General features: G+C 39.7%; 1 protein-coding gene across 3 annotated transcripts in view; it reads right to left on the bottom strand.

Moving 5' to 3' along the window:
* SCAP (SREBF chaperone) overlaps positions 1-23,274 on the bottom strand; it is a 94,575-nt gene that overhangs the window by 38,059 nt on the left and 33,242 nt on the right. The window lies entirely within an intron of this gene.

Here is a 23,274-nt window from a genome sequence, read left to right as displayed (position 1 = left end):
TGGCTGTAACAAATAAAGCTGCTATGAACATTCAGGTCTGATTTTACGTGGATACAAACTTTTATTTCTCTGGAATAAACACCTAGAAGTGTGACCACTGGATTGTATGTAAGTGCATGTTTAGCTTTTTAAGAAACTGCCAAAATATCTTTCAAAGTACCTATACCATTTTACATTCCAACTAGCAGTATATGAGAGATCAATTTCTTCATATGCTTGCCACCATTTGGTAGTCACTATCGTTTATTCTAGCTGTACTAATAGGTATGTAATGATATCTAAGTGAGGTCTTAATTTCTACATTTTTAATAGCTAGTGACATTTAACTTCCTATTTATTTAATTCTGGTATATCCTCTTCATTAAATGGTTCTTTATTTTCCTTGCTCATTTTCTAATTGGATTTTTTAAACGAATTATTTTTTTTAAATAAGTCTACTGAGATATAATTCACATACCACAAAATTCTTTTAAAGTGGTCTGTAGGACATTCACAGAGTTGTGTAGCATCGCCGTTAATTCCAAAATTCTTTCATCACTCCAAAAAGAAACTCCCCATCTCCATTAGCATCATTCCTCATTCCTCTCCCTCCTGCCAGCCACAGCCAAACACTAAACTGCTTTCTGCCTTCAGGGATTCACCTATTCTGGACATTGCACATAAATGGAATTATACAATATGTGGCCTTTTGTTTCAGGCTTTTCACTTAGCATGTTTCCAAGGACATCCACGTTGAAGTATATATCTGTATTTCACAAATTTAACTTAAGAATTACAGGGTTAATCAAATTATCTATTCATCATGGGTGACATGATAGTTTGTTCTATTTGAACAACTGATCCATTTAAGTTGTCAAATATATGTCTGTAGAGTTATTTACAGTATTTCCTTATCGTTCTGAAGTCAACAGGTCTGTAGTGATATTTCTTTGTTTCATTCTTGTTATTGGTGATTTGTGTCTACTGTCTTTTCTTTGTCAGTCCTGGCAGAGGTGTGTCAATTTTACTGATCTTTTCCAAGAACAAACTATTTCCTTTATTGAGTTTTTCTATTATTCAGTCATCAATTTCACAGATTTGTGTTCTTATCTTTATTATTTTTTTCCTTTTCCATGCTTTGGGTTATGTTGCTCTTCTTTTTTTATTTTTTATTTTTATTTTTTTAAATACCAAGAAACACCAAACAAATGCAAACATTCCTATTTTGATCATTCTGTTCTACATATATAATCAGTCATTCACAATATCATCACATAGTTGCATATTCATCATCATGATCATTTCTTGGAACATTTGCATCTATTCAGAAAAAGAAATAAAACGAAAACAGAAAAAAAATTTATACATCCCATACTCCCTCCCTTTCATTGATCACTAGCATTTCAAACTAAATTTATTTTAACATTTGTTCCCCCTATTATTTATTTTTATTCCATATGTTCTACTTGTCTGTTAACAAGGTAGATAAAAGGAGCATCAAACACAAGGTTTTCACAATCATTACACAGTCACACTGTGAAAGCTATATCATTATACAATCATCTTCAAGAAACATGGCTACTGGAACACAGCTCTACATTTTCAGGCAGTTCCCTCCAGCCTCTCCGTTACATCTTGAATAACAAGGTGGTATCTACTTAATTTGTAAGAATAACCTCCAGGATAACCTCTTGACTCTGTGTGGAATCTCTCAGCCATTGACACTTTGTCTCATTTCACTCTTTCCCCTTTTGGTAGAGAAGGTTTTCTCAATTCCTTGATGCTAAGTCTCAGCTCATTCTAGGGTTTTTCTCAATCCCTTGATGCTGAGTCTCAGCTCATTCCAAGATCTCTGTCCCACGTTGCCAGGAAGGTCCATACCCCTGGGAGTCATGTCCCACGTAGAGAGGGGGAGGGTGGTGAGACTGCTCGTTGTGTTGGCTGAAGAGAGAGGCCACATCTGAGCAACAAAAGAGGCTCTCTTGGGGGCGACTCTTAGGCCTCAATTTTAAGTAGACTTGACCTATCCTTTGCAGGGTTAAGTTTCATATGAACAAACCTCAAGACTGGGGGCTCAGCCTATAGCTTTGGTTGTCCACACTGCTTGTGAGAATATCAAGAATTCAACTTGGGGAAGTTGAACTTCTCCCTGTTCTCACCATTCCCCAAAGGGGGCTTTGCAAATACTTTTCCACTCACTAATCGAATCACTCTGGGATCCATCGGGGCATCACTCTGGACAAACCAACAAAATCTCATGTCCTACCTGAGATTAGGATGCTAAATTTGAGCCCCACAGTAACTACAAAGAATACTGAAGAATGTGCTGGGTGGGGAAGCAGGGGGAATGGGGAGCTGAAGCACAGTGGGGTAAAGTTCTATTTGAGGAGATGGGAAGGTTTTGTAATAGAGGGGAGTGAGAATACCACAACGTTGTGAATGTGACTGATCTCAGTAAATGTTGTGCATGGGAATGGTTGAGATAGAAATGTTTATGTTGTGTACATACACTTACAATAAAAAAAAAGAAAAAAGATAGAGCAACTAAGAAGATGATGACAGTTAAATGTACCAGATGATTCTGCACATGATCTAGTTAGGGAGAGGAGAAGGCTCAGGGGGTACTGTTGAGACATATAAAAGAACTGTAAGCTTCATGTCAATGTTAACGTTCTTGAACTTGACAGCTGCACTTAAGGTGGTCACATGGATGAGTATTCTTGTTCATGAGAAATATACATGGCAGTACTGGGTTATCAGGGAGCATGATGTATGCAACCTACACCCAAGAGTTTGGAGAATGGATTGATAAACAGACAGATAGTTGAATGGATAGATGACTGGACAAATGAAAAGATGGATATATAGATGGAATGATGCAGCCGGTGTGGCAAAGTATTAAAATTGGGGGATCTGTATATCTGGGGAGGATAGGGGATTGGAGTTTTCTATATAGGGCCTGTATTATTTCTGCAAATGTCTTGAAAATTGGGTAATATTTCAAAATAAAGAGTTAACGGGGAAAAAATTACAAAGAGAGAATTTTGAAAGCAGAAAGAGAGAAATGACTTGTCACATACAAAGAAATCCCAATGAGATCACCAGTGGATTTCTCATTAGAAATGATAGAGCCCAGCAGGCAGTAGGAGAACTTACTTAAAGTATTTAAGGAGAAACAATGGTCAATAAAGAATTCTATATTCAGCAAAAGCATCCTTAAAGAATGCAGGAGAAATTACGATATTTACAGTAAAAGCTGAAAGAGCTCATTACTAGAAAACCCGCCCTACAAGAAAAGGAAAAGGGAATCCTTCAGTCTGAAATAAAAGGACACTAGACTAGAAACTAGAAACCATAATAAGAAATAAAACATATTGGTAAAGGAAACTACTTACAAAATCCAGTATTATTATAGGGGACCTAGAGATACACAGAAGCTAGAGATGTGTGAACAGTTACCTAAAGAGACTGAACTTAAATGTCTACCAATTAACACTACAAATACAAGCTTTTGCATGAACTACTTCAAAGGTACGACTTTTGCACAAAGAGTAAATAATAGAGGGGTATGAGGGAAAACTATTACTGCAGGGTATGGTCTATATCAACAGTACCACAGCAATATTGGGGTAAATAACTGGGGGGAGGAAGAAGGGGTGGAAAGGAGAAGAGTTCAGGGGAGGTTTGGATTTTCTATTTGGTGAGGGTGTGTTTATTGGTTATTTTTCCCTTGGGAGCAATTAAAACAGTCTAAAATTGAGAGTGTTGATTGTACAACTAAGTAAGGATAATGTTAGGCATGGATTGTTGACTGTGGACACGATACATGACACTAATGGAAGGAGGTAGTGAAGGACAGACTGACTAAGAAGTGGAATGGCAAACTGTGGTGCATACATATGATGGAATATGGTACCGTTACATAAGGAATGAAGTCATGAGGCATGCAACAAGGTGAATGAATCTTGGGGACATTATATGGTGGAAAATAAGTCAGAAATAAAAGAACAAATACTGTTTGGTCTGATTTAGAAAATACTTATAAGAAAATTGGGACCTAGACTGTAAGGTCCTATTGTAGTACATTTCATCCAGAGCTATAAATAATACTTCTAGATTTTGAGATGCTATGCTACATATATATACCCTGGTATCTATCTCTCTCTCTGCAACTGTGGGTAACTGTGTGACATCTGAGTTGGAGTTCTACTTCCGGGTCAAGATGGCGGTTTAACAACGTGCGCATTTTAGTTCGTCCTCCAGAACAACTACTAAATAACCAGAAACAGTACAGAGCAGCTCCTGGGGCCACGTCAGCAACCGGACACACAACGTACCCCAGTCTGGACCAGCTGGACCGGCTGCGAGCACCCCCCAGAACCGTGAATTCCCAAAGATGTGGCGGCCAGCGCCACTCCCCAACAGGCCGCTTCCCAGAGGGGAAAGGAAAGGACTTTTCCCCAGTCCAGCAGGGACTGGGCACAATCAAACGCCAATTGTGGAACTAACTAACAAATTCTGACTACTAAAAATAGGCCCCCAGCTTAGGTGAACCTGATCAAACCAGAGGTTGCTCATTTTTGCCCTGGCACCAAGGGGGGCAGGACTGACAGAAAAAGGGGGAAAAAAATAGAAGGAAACAGAGGTTTTTGTGGCTGTGTATCTACAAAGGCTTGACTGCCTCTGGATACAGCGGCAGGACTTTTCAGGCTGCAACTGCCCCAGGCATAGGCAAAAGTGAGCTCCTTGGGGGGCTTATCCGGAGCTTGTGCCTTCCCCAGGGGAGGGGTGAAGCCCACCCAGGTGGAATCCCTCGATCAAGGAATTCAGACACCAGGGCTTGGTAAATTGAAGCCATTAAAACCAGCCTACAACCTCTCCTCTGTCTCCACCACACCCCCAGCAGGGAGGTCTGCCAAAGTTAAAGGTACCACATCATCTTATGCTGGTGGGACCTGCAGTCAGACAAGTGTCACATACTGGACAGGATAAGAAAAACAGAGTCCAGGGACATCACGGGAAAGTCTTTCAACCTGTTGGGTCTCACCCTCAGGGGAAACCGACACAGGTGACTCTTTCCTCCTGATAGGAGGCCAGTTTGGTCTGGGAAAATCTGGCTGGGGTCTATAATATCTAAGTAGACCCTCCTAAGCATGTGGGGTGGGGGGGAAGGCATCACACAAGCAGGGCAAGAAACAAGAAAACAAGAACTGAAAAATTCTCCTCTGTTAAACAAAACTTAAGCTAAAGGTCCAGATAAAGCTGAACGGAATGTCAAAGAACAGATAGAAAATAAATTCATTCAGCAAGAAAACCCTAGATAAAAGAAGTAAGAGCAATCTCCAGAATAAACTAATTAAGGTAATTAAATGCCTAGACACCAGCAAAAAATAACAAATCACACTAGGAAAATCGAAGATATGGCCCAGTCAAAGGAACAAACCAACCATTCAAATGATATACAGGAGCTGAAACAATTAATTCAGAATGTAGGAACAGACATGGAAAACCTCATCAAAAACCAAATCAATGAACTGAGGGAGGATATAAAGCAGGCAAGGAAAGAACAAAAAGAAGAAACTGAAAGTCTGAAAAAAAACAAATCACAGAACTTATGGGAATGAAAAACACAGTAGAACAGATGAAAAAAAACAACGGAAACCTACAATGGTAGAATTCAAGAGACAGAACATAGGATTTCTGAACTGGAGGACAGAACATCTGAAATCCGACAAGAAACAGAAACTATAGGAATAAAAATGGAAAAATATGAACAGGGACTCAGGGAATTGAATGACACTATGAAGCGCACGAATATACGTGTTGTGGGTGTCCCAGAAGAAGAAGAGAAGGAAAAAGGATGAGAAAAACTAATGGAGGGACTTCCGGAGAAGATGGTGGCTTAGTAAGGCGCGCGGGTCTTAGTTCCTCCTCCAAAACAACTACTAAAGAACTAGAAACAGTACAGAACAACTTCTGAAGTCACGACAGAGACCAGACACACAATGTACCCCATTCTGGAATGGGTGGACCGGCTAAGAGACTCCGCTGCGGTGAGGTCCCCGAGAGGTGCGTGCTACCCCGGGTCGCGGTGGCTGGCGGCAGGAGCCCCTCCCTCCCTCCTTCCGAGGCCGGCGGGGAGCTTCGGATCGGCGGTTCCCCAAGCCGAAGCAGATGACGCCCCTCCCCCACGTGCGGCTTCCCGGGCCAGCTGGGAGCCTCGGATCGGCGGATCCCCAAGCCGCGGTGGCCAGCGACTGGAGCCCCTCCCACACACACGACTTCTCGGGCCGGCTGGGAACCTCGGACAGGCGGTTCCCCAAGCCGCGGCGGCCGGTAACTGGAGCCCCTCCCATGCACGCGGCTTCCTGGGCGGGCTGGGAGCTTCGGATCAGCGGTTTCACAAGCCGCGGTGGCCGGCAACTGGAGCCCCTTCCACACACGCGGCTTTCCGGGCCAGCTGGCAGCCTCGGATCGGCGGTTCCCCAAGCCACGGCGGCCGTCCCACACGCGGCTTCCCGGGCCGGCTGGGAGCCTCAGATCGGCGGTTCCCCAAGCCGTGGCGGCCAGCGACCAGAGCGCCTTTCACACACACGGCTTCCTGGGCTGGCTGGGAGCCTCGGGTCAGGGGTCCCCCAAGCGGTGGCGGCCGGCGCCCCTCCCGTACAGGTGACTTCCTGGAGGGAAAGGAAAGAGTCTCCAACAGTAGTAAGAGACTGAGCCCAACCGAACACCAATAGTGGCATTAATGAACAACTTCTGACTACTAAAAATAGGCCCTTACCTCAAGGTGAAACTGATCAAGGTGGAAGTCACCTATTGGGCTAACTGAAAAAGAGGAAAGGGGGCGAAACAGAGCCTTCTGCAGCTCCTTCTATGGAGGCTTGGTTGTCTCTGGGCTCAGCGCTGGGATTACACAGGTTGCAACTGCCCCAAACACAGAAACAGGAGGCTTTCAGGGCTCTCTACAACCTGAACCTTCCCCGCGGGAGGGGTGAAACGCAACTCAGGTGGAATCCCTCTCTCAAGGAATTCAGGTTCCAGGACTTCACAATCTGAAGCCATTAAAACCAACCTACAACCTTTCCTCTGTCTCCACTACACACCCAGCAGCGAGAGTCTTCCAAAGTTAAAGGAGCCACAACATCTTTTGCTGTTGGGACCCGCAGATAGACAAGCACCACATACTGGGCAGGATAAGAAAAACAGGGCCCAGAGACTTCACAGGAAAATCTTTCAACCTGCTGGGTCCCACACTCAGGGAAATCTGATTAAATGCCCAGACGCCAGGAAAAAATAACAAATCACACCAGGAAAATTGAAGATATGGCCCAGTCAAAGGAACAAACCAATAGCTCAAATGAGATACGGGAGCTGAGACAACTAATTCTGAATATACGAAAAGAAATGGAAAACCTCTTCAAAAACCAAATCAATAAATTGAGGGAGGACATGAAGAAGGCATGGGATGAACAAAAAGAAGTAATGGAAAGTCTGAAAAACCAAATCACAGAACTTATGGGAATGAAAGTTACAGTAGAAGAAATGAAAAAAACAATGGTAACCTACAATGGTAGATTTAAAGAGACAGAGGCTAGAATTAGTGAACTGGAGGATAGACCATCTGAAATTCAAAAAGAAATAAAAACTATAGGGAAAAGAATGTAAAAATTTGAGCAGAGGGCTCAGGGAATTGAATGATAACATGAAGCGCACATATATACGTATTGTGGGTGTCCCAGAAGGAGAAGAGAAGGGAAAAGGAGGAGAAAAAATAATAGAAGAAATTAACACTGAAAATTTCCCAATTCTTAGGAAAGACTAAAATTACAGATCCAAGAAGTGCAGCGCACCCCAAAGAGAACAGATCCAAATAGGCGTTCTCCAAGACACTTACTAGTTAGAATGTCAGAGGTCAAAGAGAAAGAGAGGATCTTGAAAGCAGCAAGAGAAAAACAATCCATCACATACAAGGGAAACCCAATAAGACTATGTGTAGATTTCTCAGCAGAAACCATGGAAGCTAGAAGACAGTGGGATGATATATTTAAATTACTAAAAGAGAAAAACTGCCTACCAGGACTCCCATATCCAGCAAAATTGTCTTTAAAAATGAGGGAGAAATTAAAACATTTTCAGACAAAAAGTCACTGAGAAAATTTGTGACCAAGAGACCAGCTCTGCAAGAAATACTAAAGAGAGCACTAGAGTCAGATATGAAAAGACAGAAGAGAGAGGTATGGAGAAGAGTGTAGAAAGAAGGAAAATCAGATATGATATATATAATACAAAAGGTAAAATGGTAGAGGAAAGTATTACCCAAACAGTAATAACACTAAATGTTAATGGACTGAATTCCCCAATCAAAAGACATAGACTGGCAGAATGGATTAAAAAACAGGATCCTTCAATATGCTGTCTACAGGAAACACATCTTAGACTCAAAGATAAACATAGGTTGAAAGTGAAAGGTTGGGAAAAGATGTTTCATGCAAATAACAACCAGAAAAGAGCAGGAGTACCTATACTAATATCCAACAAATGAGACTTCAAATGTAAAACAGTTAAAAGAGACAAAGAAGGACACTATCTACTAATAAAAGGAACAATTCAACAAGAAGACATAACAATCATAAATATTTACGCACCGAATCAGAATGCCCCAAAATACGTGAGGAATATACTGAAAACACTGAAAAGGGAAATAGACACATCTACCATAATAGTTGGAGACTTCAATTCACCACTGTCATCAATGGACAGAACATCTAGACATAGGATCAATAAAGAAACAGAGAATTTGAATATTACAATAAATGAGCTAGACTTAACAGACATTTATAGGACATTACACCCCAAAACAGTAGGATACACCTTTTTCTCAAGTGCTCATGGATCATTCTCAAAGATAGACCATGTGCTGGGTCACAAAACAAGTCTCAACAAATTTAAAAAGATTGAAATCATACACAACACTTTCTCGGATCATAAAGGAATGAAGTTGGAAATCAATAATAGGCAGAGTGCCAGAAAATTCACAAATACGTGGAGGCTCAACAACACACTCTTAAACAATCAGTGGATCAAGGAAGAAATTACAAGAGAAATTAGTAAATATCTCAAGGTGAATGAAAATGAAAACACAACATATCAAAACCTATGGGACGCAGCAAAGGCAGTGCTAAGAGGGAAATTTATTACCCTAAATGCCTATATCAGAAAAGAAGAAAAGGCAAAAATTCAGGAATTAACTGTTCACTTGGAAGAACTGGAGAAAGAACAGGAAATTAACCCCAAAGCAACGAAAGGAAAGAAATAACAAAGATTAGAGCAGAAATTAGTGAAATTGAGAACATGAAAACAATAGAGAAAATCAATAAGACCAGAAGTTGGTTCTATGAGAAAATCAACAAGATTGATGGGCCCTTAGCAAGACTGACAGAAAGAAGAAGAGAGAGGACGCACATAAATAAGATCAGAAATGGAAGAGGAGACATGACCACTGACCTCACAGAAATAAAGGAGGTAATAACAGGATACTATGAAAAACTTTACGCTAATAAATAGAACAATGTAGATGAAATGGACAAGTTCCTGGAAAGGCATGAACAACCAACTTTGACTCAAGAAAAAATAGATAACCTCAACAAACCAATCACAAGTAAAGAAATTGAATCACTCATTAAAAAGCTTCCCAAGAGCTGAGGGGTCAAGATGGTGGCTTAGTAAGGTACGTGTGTCTTAGTTCCTCCTCCAGAGCAACTACTAGGTGAACAGAAACAGTGAAGTACAGCTCCCGGGGCCACGACAGGGAATGGACACAGAGCATACCCCAGTCTGGACTGGCTAGACGGACTGCGAGACTCTGCTGCGGTGAGATTCCCGAGCGGAGCGCGATTCCCTGAGTAGCGGCAGCTGGCGGCCGAAGCACCTCCCTCCCTCCTTCCCGGGCCGGCTGAGAGTCTCGGAGAGGCAAGTTTCCCAAGCCGCGGTGGCCGGCGCCCCTCTTTTGCAGGCGGCTTCCTGGACCAGCTACGAGTCTCGGATCAGAGGGCTACCCAAGCTGTGGTGGCCGGCGACCGGTGCCCCTCGCCCGCGGGCGGCTTCCTGCTCCGGTGGGGAATTCCCCAGGCCGCAGTGGCCGGCGACCGACACCCCTCCCCCGCGGGCGGCTTCCTGGTCTGGTGGCGAATTCCCCAGGCCCCAGGGGCCGACGACCGACGCCCCTCCCCCGCAGGCGGCTTCCTGGTCCAGTGGTGAATTCCCCTGAGCGCGGTGGCCGGCGAACGATGCCCCTGCCCCGCGGGCCGCTTCCTGGTCCGGTGGCAAATTCCCCAGGCCGCTGCGGCCGGCGACCGACACCCCTCCAAGGAGAGGAGGGAATTTCCGACAGTGGCAGGGACTGGGTCCAACCAAACACCAATAGGGGAATTAATAAAGCAGCCACAGGGTCCCCTCAAGGCGCGGGGGCTGACGACTCCAACACGCGCGGCCCCCCGGACCAACTGAGAGAATTGGATCGGAAATCCCCAGGCCGCGGAGAACGGTGACCGGGGGACCCCTTCCAAACACGTGAGACAAACGTGTGCCACGAGTGCCACCTACTGGGCAGAATAAGAAAAACAGAACCCAGAGATTTCACAGAAAAATCTTACAAACTTGTTGGGTCCGACACCCAGGGAAATCTGACTAAATGCCCAGACGCCAGCAGCAGAAGATAACAGTCCACGCTCAGAGATTGAGAATATGGTCCAGTCAAAGGAACAAACCAATAGTTCAAATGAGATACAAGAGCTGAGACAAAAAATGCTGAAAATATGAACAGAAATGGAAAACCTCTTCAAAAACGGAATCAATAAATTGAGGGAGGACACGAAGAAGACATGGGCTGAACAAAAAGAAGAAATAGAAAAACTGAAAAAACAAATCACAGAACTTATGGAAGTGAAGGATAAAGTAGAAAAGATGGAAAAAACAATGGATACCTACAATGATAGATTTAAAGAGACAGAAGATAGAATTAGTGATTTGGAGGAAGGAACATCTGAATTTCAAAAAGAAACAGAAACTATCGGGAAAAGAATGGAAAATTTTGAACAGGGTATCAGGGAATTCAAGGACAATATGAACCGCACAAATATACGTGCTGTGGGTGTCCCAGGAGAAGAGAAGGGAAAAGGAGGAGAAAAACTAATGGAAGAAATTATCACTGAAAATTTCCCAACTCTTATGAAAGACCTAAAATTACAGATCCAAGAAGTGCAGTGCACCCCAAAGAGATTAGACCCAAATAGGCGCTCTCCAAGACACTTACTAGTTAGAATGTCAGAGGTCAAAGAGAAAGAGAGGATCTTGAAAGCAGCAAGAGAAAAACAATCCATCACATACAAGGGAAACCCAATAAGACTATGTGTAGATTTCTCAGCAGAAACCATGGAAGCTAGAAGACAGTGGGATGATATATTTAAATTACTAAAAGAGAAAAACTGCCTACCAAGACTCCCATATCCAGCAAAATTGTCTTTAAAAATAAGGGAGAAATTAAAACATTTTCAGACAAAAAGTCACTGAGAAAATTTGTGACCAAGAGACCAGCTCTGCAAGAAATACTAAAGAGAGCACTAGAGTCAGATATGAAAAGACAGAAGAGAGAGGTATGGAGAAGAGTGTAGAAAGAAGGAAAATCAGATATGATATATATAATACAAAAGGTAAAATGGTAGAGGAAAGTATTACCCAAACAGTAATAACACTAAATGTTAATGGACTGAATTCCCCAATCAAAAGACATAGACTGGCAGAATGGATTAAAAAACAGGATCCTTCAATATGCTGTCTACAGGAAACACATCTTAGACTCAAAGATAAACATAGGTTGAAAGTGAAAGGTTGGGAAAAGATGTTTCATGCAAATAACAACCAGAAAAGAGCAGGAGTACCTATACTAATATCCAACAAATGAGACTTCAAATGTAAAACAGTTAAAAGAGACAAAGAAGGACACTATCTACTAATAAAAGGAACAATTCAACAAGAAGACATAACAATCATAAATATTTACGCACCGAATCAGAATGCCCCAAAATACGTGAGGAATATACTGAAAACACTGAAAAGGGAAATAGACACATCTACCATAATAGTTGGAGACTTCAATTCACCACTGTCATCAATGGACAGAACATCTAGACATAGGATCAATAAAGAAACAGAGAATCTGAATATTACTATAAATGAGCTAGGCTTAACAGACATTTATAGGACATTACATCCCACAACAGCAGGATACACCTTTTTCTCAAGTGCTCATGGATCATTCTCAAAGATGAGACCATATGCTGGGTCACAAAGCAAGTCTTAACAAATTTAAAAAGATTGAAATCATACAGAACATTTTCTTGGATCATAAAGGAATGAAGTTGGAAATCAATAATAGGCAAAGTGCCAGAAAATTCACAAATACGTGGAGGCTCAACAACACACTCTTAAACAATGAGTGGGTCAAAGAAGAAATTGCAAGAGAAATTAGTAAATACCTCGAGGCAAATGAAAATGAAAACACAACATATCAAAACTTATGGGACGCAGCAAAGGCAGTGCTAAGAGGGAAATTTATTGCCCTAAATGCCTATATCAGAAAAGAAGAAAAGGCAAAAATGCAGGAATTAACTGTCCACTTGGAAGAACTGGAGAAAGAACAGCAAACTAATCCCAAAGTAAGCAAAAGGAAAGAAATAACAAAGATTAGAGCAGAAATAAATGAAATTGAAAACATAAAAACAACAGAGAAAATCAATAAGACCAGAAGTTGGTTCTATGAGAAAATCAATAAGATTGATGGGCCCTTAGCAAGACTGACAAAAAGAAGAAGAGAGAGGACGCACATAAATAAGATCAGAAATGGAAGAGGAGACATAACTACTGACCGCACAGAAATAAAGGAGGTAATAACAGGATACTATGAACAACTTTACGCTAATAAATACAACAATTTAGATGAAATGGACGGGTTCCTGGAAAGACATGAACAACCAACTTTGACTCAAGAAGACATAGATGACCTCAACAAACCAATCACAAGTAAAGAAATTGAATCAGTCATTCAAAAGCTTCCTAAAAAGAAAAGTCCAGGACTAGACGGCTTCACATGTGAATTCTATCAAACATTCCAGAAAGAATTAGTACCAACTCTCCTCAAAGTCTTCAAAAAAATCGTAGTGGAGGGAAAGCTACCTAATTCATTCTATGAAGCCAACATCACCCTCATACCAAAATCAGGCAAAGATATCACAAAAAAAGAAAACTACAGGCCAATCTCCCTAATGAATATAGATGCAAAAATCCTCAATAAAATTCTAGCAAATCGTATCCAACAACACATTAAAAGAATTATACATCATGACCAAGTAGGATTCATCCCAGGTATGCAAGGATGGTTCAACATAAGAAAATCAATTAATGTAATACACCATATCAACAAATCAAAGCAGAAAAATCACATGATCATCTCAATTGATGCAGAGAAGGCATTTGACAAGATTCAACATCCTTTCCTGTTGAAAACACTTCAAAAGATAGGAATACAAGGGAACTTCCTTAAAATGATAGAGGGAACATATGAAAAACCCACAGCTAATATCATCCTCAATGGGGAAAAATTGAAAACTTTCCCCTAAGATCAGAAACAAGACAAGGATGTCCACTATCACCACTATTATTCACCATTGTGTTGGAGGTTCTAGCCAGAGCAATTAGACAAGAAAAAGAAATACAAGGCATCAAAATTGGAAAGGAAGAAGTAAAACTATCACTGTTTGCAGACGATATGATACTATACGTCGAAAACCCGGAAAAATCCACAACAAAACTACTAGAGCTAATAAATGAGTACAGCAAAGTAGCAGGTTACAAGATCAACATTCAAAAATCTGTAGCATTTCTATACACTAGCAATGAACAAGCGGAGGGGGAAATCAAGAAACGAATCTCATTTACAATTGCAACTAAAAGAATAAAATACCTAGGAATAAATTTAACCAAAGAGACAAAAAACCTATACAAAGAAAACTACAAAAAACTGTTAAAAGAAATCACAGAAGACCTAAATAGATGGAAGGGCATACCGTGTTCATGGATTGGAAGATTAAATATAGTTAAGATGTCAATCCTACCTAAATTGATTTACAAATTCAATGCAATACCAATCAAAATCCTAACAACTTATTTTTCAGAAATAGAAAAACCAATAAGCAAATTTATCTGGAAGAGCAGGGTGCCCCGAATTGCTAAAAGTATCTTGAGGAAAAAAAATGAAGCTGGAGGTCTTGCACTGCCTGACTTTAAGGCATATTATGAAGCCACAGTGGTCAAAACAGCATGGTATTGGCATAAAGATAGATATATCGACCAATGGAATCGAACAGAGTGCTCAGATATAGACCCTCTCATCTATGGACATTTGATCTTTGATAAGGCAGTGAAGCCAACTCACCTGGGACAGAACAGTCTCTTCAATAAATGGTGCCTAGAGAACTGGATATCCATATGCAAAAGAATGAAAGAAGACCCATATCTCACACCCTATACAAAAGTTAACTCAAAATGGATCAAAGATCTAAACATTAGGTCTAAGACCATAAAACAGTTAGAGGAAAATGTAGGGAGATATCTTATGAATCTTACAATTGGAGGCGGTTTTATGGACCTTAAACCTAAAGCAAGAGCACTGAAGAAAGAAATAAATAAATGGGAGCTCCTCAAAATTAAACACTTTTGTGCATCAAAGAACTTCATCAAGAAAGTAGAAAGACAGCCTACACAATGGGAGACAATATTTGGAAACAACATATCAGATAAAGGTCTAGTATTCAGAATTCATAAAGAGATTGTTCAACTCAACAACAAAAAGATAGCCAACCCAATTACAAAATGGGTAAAAGACTTGAACAGACACCTCTCAGAAGAGGAAATACAAATGGCCAAAAGGCACATGAAGAGATGCTCAACGTCCCTGGCCATTAGAGAAATGCAAATCAAAACCACAATGAGATATCATCTCACACCCACCAGAATGGCCATTATCAACAAAACAGAAAATGACAAGTGCTGGAGAGGATGCGGATAAAGAGGCACACTTATTCACTGTTGGTGGGAATGTGAAATGGTGCAACCGCTCTGGAAGGCAGTTTGGCGGTTCCTCAAAAAGCTGAATATAGAATTGCCATATGACCCAGGAAAACCATTGCTGGGAATCTACTCAAAGGAATTAAGGGCAAGGACACAAACAGACATTTGCACACCAATGTTTATAGCAGCATTATTTACAACTGCCAAGACATGGAAACAGCCAAAATGTCCATCAACAGACGAGTGGCTAAACAAACTGTGGTATATACATACAATGGAATATTATGCAGCTTTAAGACAGAATAAACTTATGAAGTATGTAACAACATGGATGGACCTTGAGAACATTATGCTGAGTGAGACTAGCCAAAAACTACAGGACAAATACTGTATGGTCTCATTGATATGAACTGATATTAGTCAATAAACTTAGAATATTCTGCTCGTAACAGAGACCATCAGGAGATAGAAATAGGGTAAGATATTGGGTAATTGGAGCTGAAGGGATACAGACTGTGCAACAGGACTGGATACAAAAACTCAGAAATGAGCAGCACAATACTACCTAACTGTCATACAATTATGCTAAAAACACTGAATGAAGCTGCATGTGAGAATGATAGAGGGAGGAGGGCTGGGGACATAAATGAAATCAGAAAGAAAGATAAATGTTAAAGATTGAGATGGTATAATCTAGGAAGGCCTAGAGTGTATAATAATAGTGAAATGTACAAGGTACAATTTTAAAAATGTTTTTGCATGAGGAAGAACAAAGGAATGTCATTATTGCAGGGTACTGAAAATAGATGGTAATTAATATTTTAAAATGTCACCTGTGTGAGACTAAAGCAAAAAATGTTTATTTGTTACAAAATTTATATTTTGACTAGTGCATTTCCTAATATAACTTATGTAGATAGTTTGATTGAACGCCATAAGTACTTGGAATCTCAGGTAGGACATGAGATTTTGCTGGTTTGTCCAGAGTGATGCCCCGATGAATCCCAGAGTGATTTGATCAGTGAGTGGAGAAGTATCGGCAAAGCCCCCTTCCGGGAGTGGTGAGAACGGGGAGAAGTTCAACTTCCCCAAGTTGAATTCTTGATATTCTCACAAGCAGTGTGGACAACCAAAGCTATAGGCAGAGCCCCCAGTCTTGGGGTTTGTTCATATGAAGCTTAACCCTGCAAAGGATAGGTCAAGTCTACTTAAAATTTAGGCCTAGGAGTCACCCCCAAGAGAGCCTCTTCTGTTGCTCAGATTTGACCTCTCTCTCCAGCCAACACAACGAGCAGTCTCACCACCCTCCCCCTCTCTACGTGGGACATGACTCCCAGGGGTGTGGACCTTCCTGGCAACGTGGGACAGAGATCTTAGAATGAGCTGAGACTCAGCATCAAGGGATTGAGAAAAACCCTAGAATGAGCTGAGATTTAGCATCAAGGGATTGAGAAAACCTTCTCGACCAAAAGGTGGAAGAGGGAAATGAGACAAAGTGTCGATGGCTGAGAGATTCCAAACAGAGTCAAGAGGTTATTCTGGTTATTCTTATGCATCAAGTAGATATCATCTTGTTATTCAAGATGTAATGGAGAGGCTAGAGGGAACTGCCTGAAAATGTAGAGCTGTGTTCCAGCAGCCATGTTTCTTGAGGATGACTGAATAATGATACAACTGTCACGATGTGACTGTGTGATTGTGAAAACCTTGTGTCTGATGCTCCTTTTATCTACCTTGTCAACAAAGGAGTAGAACATACGGAATAAAAATAAATAATAGGGGGAACAAATGGTAAAATAAATTTAGTTTAAATGCTAGTGATCGATGAAAGCAAGGGGTAAGGGGTATGGTAGGTATAATCTTTTTTTTTTTCTTTCCTGTGTTCGTTTTATTTCTTTTTCTGAATTAATGCAAATGTTCTAAGAAATGATGAACATGCAACTAAGTGATGATATTGTGAATTACTGATTATGTATGTTGTTTTATTTTGTTTCTTTATTTTTTTAATTATTAAACAAATTTTTTTTAATGTAAAAAAAAAAAAAAGCCGATTCTCAAATTTATATGGAATTGCAAGGGTCCCCAAATAACCAAAGTAATCTTGAAAAAGAACAAAGTTGGAACACTTAACGCTTCCTGATTTCAGAACTTAGTACAAAGCAACAATAATTAGAAGTGTGATCATGGCATAAACACATAGAGCAATGAAATAAAATTCAGAGTCCAGCAATAACCCCCAAACCTAAGGCAAGATGACATTTTTTGGGGGGGGATAGCATTTTTTTTATTAATTAAAAAAATATTTTTAACATAACAAACACAAATATTCTTACCATATGATCATTCCATTCTACATATATAATCAGAATTCACAATATTATCACATAGTTGTATATTCATCATCATGATCATTTCTTAGAACATTTGCATCAATTCAGAAAAAGAAACAAAAAAATTCATACATACCATACCCCTTACCCCTTCCTTTCATTGATCACTAGCATTTCAATCTACTAAATTCATTTTAACATTCGTTCCCCCTATTATTTATTATTATCCATTATGGAAGACAGCTCTACATTTTCAGGCAGTTTCCTCCAGCCTCTCCATTACACCTTAACTAAAACGGTGATTTCTATTTAATGCGTAAGAATAACCTCCAGGATAACCTCTCATCTCTGTTTGGAACCTCTCAGCAACTGACACTTTATTTTGTCTCACTTCACTCTTCCCCCTTTTGGTTGAGAAAGTTTTCTCAATCCCTTGATGCTGACTCCCATCTCATTTAGGATTTCTATCCCACATTGCCAGAAAGGTCCACAACCCCTGGGAGTCATGTCCCACGTAGAGAGGGGGAGGGCGGTGAGTTTGCTTGCTGTGTTGGCAGAGAGTGAGAGAGGCCACATCTGAGCAACAAAAGAGGCTCCCTTAGGGGTGACTCTTAGGCCTAATTTTAAGTAGGCTGAACTTATCCTTAGGCAAAATGATTTTTGACAATGGTGCCACTGTCTTCAGTAAATGGTGCTGGGACAACTGGAAATCCAAATGCAAAATAATGAATTTTGATTCCCTACGTGTCACCATATACAAAAATTCAAAATGGAACAACCACCTATAAGTAAGAGTTAATACAATAAAACTTTTACAAGAAAACATAGGGAAAATATTCAAGACCTTGTATTAGGTGATAGAGCCTTAGATTTCACAGCAAAAGCACAACCAACAAAAGGAAAAATAGATAAATTGGACCTCATTAAAATTTAAAACTTTTATGCAAAAGACATTATAACTAGAAAGCGAAAAGACAACCTACAGAATGGGAGACAGTAACTGGAAACCATATATCTGATAAGAGTTTAATATCTAGAGTATATGAAGAACTGTATCAACAATAAAAAGATGACCCAATTTAAAAATGGGCAATGGATTCGAACAGACATTTGTCCAAAGAAAATATACAAATGGCCAATGAACACATAAAAAGATGCTCAATGTCATTTGCTATTAGAGAAAAGCAAATCGGAATTACAATGAGAAATCACCTCACACCCACTAGGGTGGCTATTAAAAAAAAAAAAGTAAGCAAAAAGTGTTAGCAAACTTGTTTTGCTAACAGAGAAATAGGAGCCCTACTACACTGTTGGAAGAAATGTAGAATGATGCAGCCACTGCTAATACATTTTGATAGTTCCTCAGAAATTTAGAACACAGAATTACTATATGACCAGGTAATTCCACTATTAGGTATATATTCAAAGAAGTGAAAATAGGGACTCAAACAGATAACTGTACACCAAAATTCATAGCTGCACTATTCACAACAGCCAAAAGGTGGAAGCAGCACAAGTGTCCACTGACAGATGAATGGATTATAGTATAGACATACAAAGTGAAATGGGATTCAGCCATAAGAAGGAAATGAATGGTTGAAAACAGATGTTTAGAGTCCTGTATGTCACCAATTAACACTACAAATTTAAATAGATTATTGTATGAACTAGTACAAATGTACAGCACTGATACAAAGAATTAATAATACAGTGTGGTATGTGGGAAAAATACCTTTTGCAAGCTACAAACTTAAAAAGTAATACCCTAAAATTCTTTCATCAACAGTAACCACACCACCATCTTCCTACTCTATGTTGGTGACAGACCCTTCCAACATGAAAAAGTTAGAATGGCCATAGCCCAAATGCCCCTAAAGAGAGGGACAGAAAAAGCAAAGGTAATGGTGGCGTTATACAGAGAAGATAGGATTTAACAATTGAGTATGATTGCTGAATCATTAAAATGATATCTCTCTTAGTCTCCAGTATCTTAGAGCAGCTAGAAGTAAAAACCTAAAACTGTAGAATAGTAACCCATGTCAAAGTCTGAAATATGTTCTACAATTAATTGTGGTGCTGTGCTTTGAAATTTATTGCTTTTTTGTATATTTGTTATTTTTCACACACACACAAAAAAATAGATTGTGATGATAAAAAAATATTTATTTCTTCTGGCCTCCAATATTCTGGAGCAGCTAGGAGGAAAAATCTGAGAAGACCATATAGTAGCCCATGACAAACTGGGATCTGTCCTGTAATTACTCCTTGAAGAGTGCTTTGAAAACTACTGCTTTTCTCTTACTTTGCTTTTCATATATGTTATACTATACAATAAAAAAAATTAACAAAAAATAACAGTAACTGGTATACTACATCAATACTAGGGATCAATAATAGGGGGAGCTAAGGGATATGGGGGTGCTCTGGGTGTTCTTTTTGGTGTTTGTTAATTTTCTTTTTGGAGCAAATAAAATTATCTAAAATTGAGTGTAATGACTGCACAACTAAGTGATGATACTATGAGATACTGATTGTATACTTTGGATGGAATATATGATAAGTGAATATATCCCAACAAAATCTGCAAACAAAGAAAACGGAAATGAAGTGCTGATGTGCTACAACATGGCTGAACCTTGCAGACATCACATTGAGTATAATAAGCCAGAATCGGAGGGATAAATGTAGGATTTCTCTTAGGAAATACTTAGAATAAGCAAATTCATAGAGACAGAAGGTTGATTAATGGTTACCAGGGACTGGGGGAGTGGGAATAGGGAGTGACCATTAATGGATACTAGTTTGTGTTTGAGATGATGAAAATATTCTGGAAACAATAGAAGTGAAGGTTACACAATACTGTCAATGTACTTAATTATACAGAATTATACACTTAAAATAATTAAAATTTAACTTCTGTATGTATATATTACCACAATTACTAAAATCTATTAAACTAAATAAGTAGAACCTCAGAGACCTGTAGGACACCATGAAAGATACCACAACATATACATATTGATAGTCCCTGAAAAAGAGGAGAGAGAAAAAAGGCAGAAAGAATATGTGAAGAAATAATGACCAAATACTATCCATTCTTGGTAGAAAATCAGACATCCAAGAAGCTCAACCGACTTCTAACAGGATAAACTCAAAGAGATCTACGCCTGGAAACATCATACTCAAAGTATTGAAAGACAAAGATAATCTTAAAAGCAGCAAGGGAAAAACAACTCATCACATATAAGAAAGAAAGCAGTGGAATGAAATGTACAAAGTGTCCATATACACCACCCTCACACACAGCTGACCTTTGACAAGAATGCTAAGTCCACTCAATGAGAAAAGTACAGATTCTTCAACCAATGATGCTGGGAAAACTGGATATCCATATGCAAAAGAATGGAAGTAGATCCCTAATTCACAGTATATACAAAAATTAACTCAAAATGGATCAATGACCTTAATATAAAAGCTAAAACCATGAATATCTTAAAAGAAAACATAGGAGAAATTTTTCAGGACCTTATATTAAAAGAACTCATAGATAAGATATGAAAACACAGGCAACAAAGGAAAAATTGGATAAACTGGACTTCATCAAAAATTTAAAACTTTTGTGCAAAGAACACTACCAAGTGACATCATCAACATGGCGACATAAGACATCCCCTGGAAAAGTCTCCCCTCAAAATTAATTAACAAAATGACAAATCCCACTTGCTTGGAACCCTGGAGTATAACAGAGACTGAAGAAGGACACCACAAACACCAAATCAAAGAAAAAGAAATAAAAACACTAAAATTAGGTAGGAGATTTGCCAATCCAGACCCCTTGCAATCACTTGATCTTAGGAGTCACACAAAGGCAGCACAGCCCAGATTCCTCTTGCCATCGTGGCAGACCACAGAGCCATGCTCAACAATAGATTAGAACCCTATGCATATCCAGGCATGGGGACCCAAGTCCGCTGAGATCCAGGGCAGAACACAAGCAGCTGAGGGGTGTCACATACAAAGGTGCCCCCAGGGAAAAAAGAGACTATCACAGAGCTGTTGGCAAGAAGTGCACTAACTCAACCCAGACTCTGTTTACTGGACCATGCAAAAACACAAAATGGACCTTTCTGGATTGACTCCATCTGGCTCCACAAGGTGGGATACCCTAATGGGGAAGAAACAAGAGACAGAAAAGCATCACAGAATATAAAAAAGGGGGATTGGACTACTGTAAGACATGATGGGTCCCAGAACTGAAAAGTGTAAAGAAAAGGGGGCACTGAGTAAGGGAGAGAATTTAAACAAATCCTAGACGCTGGGGAGAAAACTGTGCACAGAAACAAACAGGAAGATAAAACATTCCCAGAGAAGAAACAGAGGAAAGGAAGATTTTCTCTAGAGCTGAAACAATTGCACATAAAAGAAAAAAAGGGCAAAAAACTTGAAAAAACTGAAAATTCAAATGTGGGCTACTCTAAAGGTCCAAAATAAGCTGGACCAAGCATCAAAAAAAGAGCCGTAACACAAGGACAAACAACAGTAAGATCCTAGGCAAGAGAGAGAAACTGAGCCTCAGTTAACAAATGCCCAATATTTGCAAAAATACTACAATCCATTTTGAGTTCATTTTTGTATATCCTAGGAGTAAGGGATTGTGTTAGTTAGATTCAGTTGTCAACTTGGCCAGGTGAGCATGCCTAGTCTTGTTGCTGCGGACATAAGCCAACAGTACGTGAACCTCATCTGTTGCCAATTACATTTGCAGTCAGCTAGGAGGTGTGTCTGCTGCAATGAGTGACGTCTGACTTAATTGGCTGGTGTTTAAATGAGAGAACTCAATGTAGCACAGCCGAAGCAGCTTGGCATTCCTCATCTCAGCACTAGCAGCTCAGCCCAGGCCTTTGGAGATGCAGAAAGAAGTCACCCTGGCGAAAGTTGTTGGAACCCAAGGGCCTGGAGAGAAGATCAGCAGAGACCATCCTGTGCCTTCCACGTAAGAAAGAACCTCAGTGGAAAGTTAGCTGCCTTTCCTCTGAAGAAACAACAAAATAAATCCCCTTTTATTAAAAGCCAAACCATCTCTGGTGTGTTGCATTCCAGCAGCTAGCAAACTAGGACAGGGATCTACTTCTATTCTTTGGCATATGGATATCCAATATTTCCAGCATCACTGGTTGAAGAATCTGTACTTTTCTCATTCAATGGACTTAGCACTCTTGTCAAAGATCAAGGAAGACAGGGGGTGTAAGGGTAGTTCAGTGGTAGAATTCTCACCTGCCATGCAGGAGATCTGGTTTCGATTCCCGGTCCATGCACTTTTCCCAAAACAAAACAAACAAGCAAAACAAACAAACAAAAATTCAACAAATAGTACCGCGATAACGGGATACTCACATGGAAAAATAATGAAATCTGACCCTGCCACACAGTATACAAAAAAAAAAATAGATCAAAGATCAAGGAAGATATAGCTCAGACGAAGAGAACAACAACAACAAAAAAAACTCAGAGAAGACATAAAATTACAAAAAACTAATCAAAGTTCAAAAAAAATCTCCTAAATCAATTCATGTAGTTGATGTTAAAAATGGACAGAAATAAACTAATGGTGGCTATAGAACTAAAGGATATTAAAAAGACAATGTGTGAGCAAAAAGATGAATGTGTTTAAAACTACACATAACAAAAATTATGGGGATGAAAGGCAAAATAATGGGGATTAAAAATATACTCGAAATGAAAATCTTCTAAAATTGATAATGGGGATGTATGCACAACTATATGATGATGCTGTGAGCCGGTGACAGTACATTTTCAATGGTTTGTCTGGTATGTAAAT

This window comes from Tamandua tetradactyla, chromosome 15 (genome assembly GCF_023851605.1).
Source record: "Tamandua tetradactyla isolate mTamTet1 chromosome 15, mTamTet1.pri, whole genome shotgun sequence".
In the NCBI taxonomy this organism is placed as follows: domain Eukaryota; kingdom Metazoa; phylum Chordata; class Mammalia; order Pilosa; family Myrmecophagidae; genus Tamandua; species Tamandua tetradactyla.
This window is presented reverse-complemented; position numbering and strand designations above follow the sequence as displayed.